A 6,979-nucleotide genomic window follows, 5' to 3' on the forward strand; every position below is an offset into this window, starting at 1 on the left:
GGGAATGTCATTGTCCGATAGAGGTCGCTTATATTGCATTCTGGCATCGGTCCACTGTTTAAAAATAGGTACCTCAAAGGTAAGGAATGAGGTATTAGACAGAACACCCCGGGGTAGCCACACACACACACACACACACACACACACACACACACACACCTTTGGGGGGAAAAAAAAAGCCGCAAGTCATGAATACTCAGCATTTCTAACACCGCTTTTATTTATTTATTTATTTATTTTATAATCGGAATCGGATGCGGTCTCTTTGTAGAAGTTATTCGTATTTTATTCAAATACACCAACAGAGGGCGCAGCATGAAATTTCGAATACGTAGATAGATTTCATTTGAACGAGAAATGAGTAAGATGATAGAAAGATAGACAGTTTCCTATATGAGTAACATAGGTGAATAAGACTCAAGAAAGGCTCGAGCAGTATCATGCATAGCAATATCAGTAACTGGTATTGCTATGCAAAGTAATGGGTGTATGATGGGAACATAGTTTAGATAGATTCCCGTGTTTTGCTGTGAATAATAAAATACATATACTCATATATTATGAAGAACATATAATATTTGTAATAAAAACTATATATTTTGTTATAATAATTTAAAACGTTGTTTTTTTTTTATAGAAGTAGAATCATACGCCTGTTATTTTTTAAATAAAGAGCTTTACAAAATTCTCTATTCTTTGGTTAGCTTAATCAATGAACACGTATGCTGTCATTGTCAACTAAATTTCTGTTTTATTTATTTATATATATACTGTATATTTCTTATTTTTCTCTCTGCTGAATGTCAGCGCCATTTTTATGCTCAAAAGCAAATGATGAGAGATTTGAACTCAAAATATATATATTATAAATATATTATATATAATTGCTCAAAACAATTAGGGGATATTTTAGTTTCTGTCGGATAATAATAAATTTCTGTCGGATAATTATAACCATTGGGTACTTTATACATGAATAAATATTTCTTACTTATGGACACGGTGTAATTGATGAGATATTGTTTAAATAATTGATATTTATTACAAATGTAACAAATTATACATTTTAGCGTGAAATCATTTTAACAAGAATAACAACAAGAATATCCCCTAATTGTTTTGAGCAGCATACATTATTGTATCAACATATATTATATAGATAGGTATAGGTATTATTTGTGGGAAAATTCCCATGTTATTATTATATTCCCATATATTATATACATATTATTATATAAACATATAGTATACATAAATATATAATGCACAGCCTAACACTGCGTTAGTGTGTAACGGTCAGTGTCTTCCCCCAATGAGTCTTGTAGTTCCTTGGATCTACCCAGTTAAAGATTTGAGACTTGAATTAATGTGATGATGGTAGGAAAGGTTGGAAGAAGTTGTATGTAGAAAATATTTAATATTGATACGGGACATCCTACTTTCTTTCTGTTCCCATAACCAACAAGCATTCTATGGTAGTACCAATATAAGATTGGTGAAAAATAACTCATTGTTCCAGACAATTAATGAGAAAACTTAACTTTGTATATTAAGGAAGATATATGTAGGGATGATTTGTTTATAGCAAACAGTTATCACGTTGGGGCCAAAGATTTAAATGATGATAAGAAGGGCTTGTCGTGGAAAAATAAAAATAAATCGAGTTTCGCAATTCATCATGTTTGATGTTATTGCTTCTTACTGAAGATTGGCATTTAGCTTAGAACTGTATTTATAGACCCTTGGAAAAGGTCACAGACACAGAAGGAAGATGGTGAAAAAACAAAACCCTTCGGAATGCCGTCATTAGTTAAGAGAGTTTTAGGATAAATATCCGTCTACCATCTCACACACAGTGAAACTAGAAAAAAAAAGGGGGAAGGAACTAACCTAATTTCAAAAGACAAATGCTAGAGAATGTAAAACTAGACTTTACATAGGAATCTTGTGCCAGTCCAATCTAACGCCTTCAGTGTCTCTGAAATTGTTCGTGTCATTTGTCCAAAGTTGGGACAGACGAGCAAGCTCCCGTGTGGATTGATAGCAACACAATTTATATTGGCAATCAATGAGTTAGTGATAAAAACTTGTTTTGCTTTTAAGGAGTAGGCTGGATATGAAATTTCTACTCTAGGAACGAATACAGGAAAAAAAATGGATCTTGTATGGAATGAAAAATTTCATCGGAGAAGATTCTTTAAAAAAATTGTCATCCTGCTCAAAATTCAAAGGAAAAATGACGTTTGAGATTTGCCTACGTCAATAAAGTAACTACAATTTCTCTGCATTATTTTGATATAGTAAAATCATGTTAATTTATAAATGGTGTGAATACAAAATACAATATACAGTTTTTAATTAATGACTTTAGCAGTTTATCATTTTATTTATAATTTGTTTTCATTATTTCTTCTTTTTTTTTATAGAAGAGTTGATTTGATAGTGTACTATTTACGCAAAGCAATATAGCGGCCTATCGAGTCTAATTGTAAATAATGTCAAAAATATTTTTTCATTTAAATATTGTATAATGAAATACTGATAATAATCTAATATTTTTTAAATATAAAAATCCGATATTGAAACTAAGAATATTGGTACGAATTATTTTCTGACAGAGCTTATTCTTATTCCGGATAGTTAAGGTCATTTGATGGGAAACTGTGCTAAACTGATTAGAAGATAATGTGGATTAGTTGTTCATTTGGGGGTAAATGAATAAACTTGAGATAATGAATGATAGCAGATGCTTAACTACCGAATCTCTCATCAAGTTGTGGTCTCAGCGGTGTCCTGCACATCTCATTACCCTTCGATTCTCCCCAGACGAGATCATTCCGAAAAATAGCGTCCACGTGATTCACTTTGTATCCTGATTGCCGTTAGATTGTGGATGAATTTTGCCAAAAGCGAATCTAAATATCATTATCTATATCTCATTATCCATTGACGAGCATATTCATTATGCATGAAAAGTCTAAAAACAATCATAAAAATAAAAATATTTGATGATAATTTATATATATATATTTGTGAGTTCAACAAATCTTCATCATCGGCCTGTGGAGTAAGATAGGCTGAGAGTCAGCAGATAGTAGGAGAGGAAAGAAAGATAGAGTGCATAGTGGTAGGGTAGGTTAAAGAGGCCTCAGTTGACCTGTTTTAGCTGTTTGCCCTCCAGGGGCGTTTCTAAAACGGTCGTTGATTTTTCACTTACAAAAAAGGAAAAATCCTAAAAAGGAAACATGTAACAAAACAAACAAAAAAAAAGTACAGAGAAAAGCAAAAATTGAAAGGTAAACTTAGAGGTGGAGGAAGGATCTGGCCCGAGTGATGCAGCTCACAAGGAACTGCACCGCCTCTGTAAGCCTTCGCCGCTCGGGTTCTCAGGTCCTCCCCCACCTGTGATAGCTGAAACCGGTGAAGCTGTGTACAGAAACCCCACAAGGTGGTTACTGTGTCTTTCTTTTGTTGTGGGCAGTTATTATTCTTTTGGCCACCTCACTTCCCTTGGCCATGTCTAGTTTGCAGAGAGCTATGAAGAACGCCGAAGCTGCCTCCTCGTCTATATCCAGGGCTACCTCTACTTGCTCAGGGGTGATTTTGCTGATGTCATCAACGAAGAGGTCACCCCATTTTGCACTGACGATGTCGGGTCCATATTTCCCTGTGAGGAGGAGTTCAGGTTCTCCTACTTTATCTATTGCCTCTTTAAACTTTTCTGCCACCCCGGGCATACCTCTAAGGAGATGTTTTAGAGTCTCCCCTGCTTTTGCATGAGGGACTTCTGGGTGTTCGGTTTCAGATACTTTTGCTGTTTTGAGATTTGTCAGCTCTTCTTCCTGCGGACTTAATGGCCGTTTGGAAGTTTTGGTGTTCGTGTCCATCTCTACTTCAGCTTCTTCTACGTTATCTGAGTTGGCGATGTCTGTATTGGCAGTGGTAGCTCCGCTTTCGTCCGTGAGAGTTACCACGATGGTTTCTGCATTGTCAGTCTTTTCTGTTGGGATCGTATTGCTGGTCTCTGCAATTCTGGTAGGTTTCCCTCCCTTACGGGACCTTTTCGTTGTCTTAGACATGGCGGCATGATCAGGAGTGACCTCAAGAGGCGGAAACTCTTCCTGTGTTGTGACCTTTTCATTACTTGGTTTTGTTGCTGATGTGACTGCACCACCCATCCTCTCTGCGAGGGTTCTGGATGGGCAGGTGTCGACTTTGTGGTCAGTGACCCCACATTTCAAAACAAGCTGCCTCACATTTTTCTTGGTTGTGGCCAATTTTTAGGCAGTTCTTGCATTTTATGCGAGGGCAGTCTGCCCCAAGATGATTGAAGGCACTACATCTATTTAAATCACTGCTTTTTGACGCCTGGGTAATTTACCATTACCCGGGCAGATCCTATGAGGACAAAGTTAGGAATTTCGGTCCTCATTTCAAGAGAAATAGTTACCTCCCCTGACTTCCACTCAGGATTGTCTGCGTCATTGTGAACCTGGATTTCCCGTACCACTCCCCACTTAGAGAATACGCTGTGAATTATATCGTTGTTCTCTGCGTATTCTAGGGGAAATCGTGGTATCTTAAGTGTTCTCAGGATACTCCCAACCATGAAGGGAGATACTTTTACTTTACCACAGTCAAACCCTTTGATAAGCTTTTCTCTGGTCTCCATATTTTTGGTCACTACCTGGTATCTTCCTCCCCCATAAGGGGTAAATCCAAAAATTTTCTCTGCGCCGATGCAGTCTATGATAGCTTTCGCCATCGCCCTTGCCGGTATTGTGGCGTCAACCTCAATTCCGAGGGTATGCACACCCGGCCGAATAGAGGGCATGATCAGATGGGGGAGCCTAACTATTCCCACCACCAAGTGTATGATATTCCCCCCCATCCGGGGTTTAGGAAGTTCTGCAAATTTCCCGTTAAATATCGTGAAATCCGATGGGACTCGTACCGATATTAACTGTTAAGAACAGAAACTATACACTATATCTATCTACTACACACTTGATCTAAGCCAAAAGGCCGAGAAGTGATAATATATATATATATATTATATTATCGCTTCTCGGCCTTTTGGCTTAGATCAAGTGTGTAGTAGATAGATAATAAAATAATTTGTGAGTTCAACAAATCTTCATCATCGGCCTGTAGAGTAAGATAGGCTGAGAGTCAGCAGATAGTAGGAGAGGAAAATAAAGATAGAGTGCATAGTGGTAGAGTAGGTTAAAGAGGCCTCAGTTGACCTGTTTTAGCTGTTTGCCCCCCAGGGGCGTTTCTAAAACGGTCGTTGATTTTTCACTTTACAAAAAAGGAAAAATCCTAAAAAGGAAACATGTAACAAAACAAAAACAAAAAAGTACAAAAAAAGCAAAAATTGAAAGTTAAACTTAGAGGTGGAGGAAGGATCTGGCCCGAGTGATGCAGCTCACAAGGAACTGCACCGCCTCGCTGTAAGCCTTCGCCGCTCGGGTTCTCAGGTCCTCCCCCACCTGTGATAGCTGAAACCGGTGAAGCTGTGTACAGAAACCCCACAAGGTGGTTACTGTGTCTTTCTTTTGTTGTGGGCAGTTATTATTCTTCTGGCCACCTCACTTCCCTTGGCCATGTCTAGTTTGCAGAGAGCTATGAAGAACGCCGAGGCTGCCTCCTCGTCTAAATCCTGGGATACCTCTACTTGCTCAGGGGTGATTTTGCTGATGTCATCAACGAAAATGTCACCCCATTTTGCACTGACGATGTCAGATCCATGTTCTCCTGTGAGAAGGAGTTCAGGTTCTCCTATTTTTTTCATCGCTTCTTTGAATTTTTCCGCCATCCCTGGGATACCTCTGATGAGATGGCTGAGAGTCTCCCCTGCTTTCGCGTGAGGGACTTCTGGGTGTTCGGTCTCAGATACTTTTGCTGTTTTGGGCATTACCAACTCTTCTTCCTGTGGGCTTAATGGCCGTTTGGAGGTGTTAGTGTTCACCTCCATCTTTCCCTCTTCTATGTCTACATTAGTATCTATATTGGTATTGATGGTTTCAATAGTGGCTGTTTCTTCTTGTTGGATTTTACTGCTTGTGGAAGTTTTTTTTCCCTTACGGTTTTTCTTAGACGTGGAGGTATGGATTTCTGTTATATCAGGATCAGCCTCGAAAGGAGGAGAGGCTTCCTGTGGTGCGTCATTTCCATTGCTTGGTGGAGTTGCTGGCGTGATTGCACCACCCATCCTCTCAGCAAGGGTTCTGGATGGGCATGTGTCCACTTTGTGGTCAATTACGCCACATTTCAGGCAAGCTGACTCACAGTTTTCTTGGTTGTGGCCTGCTTTGAGGCAGTTTTTACATTTCACTCTAGGACAGTCCGCCCCAAGGTGAGTGAAAGCACCACATCTAAAACATTGTTTTTTTTACACCAGGGTAATTTATCATTACTCTGGCGGATCCAATAATAATGAAGTTGGGAACGGGCGTTTTCATCTCGAGGGAGATGTGGACTTCACCCGACTTCCATTTGGGGTTTTCTGCGTCATTTAGGACTTCCACCTTGTGTATAACGTCCCATTTCCCAAATATTTCGTGGATGATCTTTACATCCGTTTCAATATATTCTGAAGGGAATCTGGGGATTCGAAGTAGTTTGGTAATGCTCCCTACCAAAAATGGAACTATTGTTTTTCCATTACACTCGAATCCTGCAAGTAGTTTGTCTCTTGTTTGCTCACTCCTTACTACTACTTGGAAGCGGCCACCACCAAAGGGAGTAAACCCAAAAATCTGCTCACCGCCGACGCTTTCGATGAGGGCTTTGGCCAAACATCGAGGTCGTAGATCAGCTTCCACTTCGATTCCAAGGGTCCGCGTACGCGGCAAAGCCATGCTGGTGAGGGGGGGCCTAAGCTATTCCCACCACCACCGAGTGTGCTGTTCTTGCCCCAGTCTGGGGTTGATTCTGTATCTGCTGCTGTAGTTTATTATCAAGTGCCTCTATGAGA

The 6,979-nt window shown here is 39.3% G+C and overlaps 1 pseudogene; it reads left to right on the plus strand.

The window, feature by feature from the left end:
• Nucleotides 1-5,060: 5,060 nt before the first annotated feature.
• LOC150105684 (U2 spliceosomal RNA) lies at nt 5,061-5,139 on the plus strand (annotated as a pseudogene).
• Nucleotides 5,140-6,979: the final 1,840 nt, after the last annotated feature.

Source organism: Typopeltis vanoorti, chromosome 6 (assembly GCF_054136105.1).
Source record: "Typopeltis vanoorti isolate ZY-2024b chromosome 6, IOZ_Tvanoo_1.0, whole genome shotgun sequence".
NCBI classification, from domain to species: Eukaryota; Metazoa; Arthropoda; class Arachnida; order Uropygi; family Thelyphonidae; genus Typopeltis; species Typopeltis vanoorti.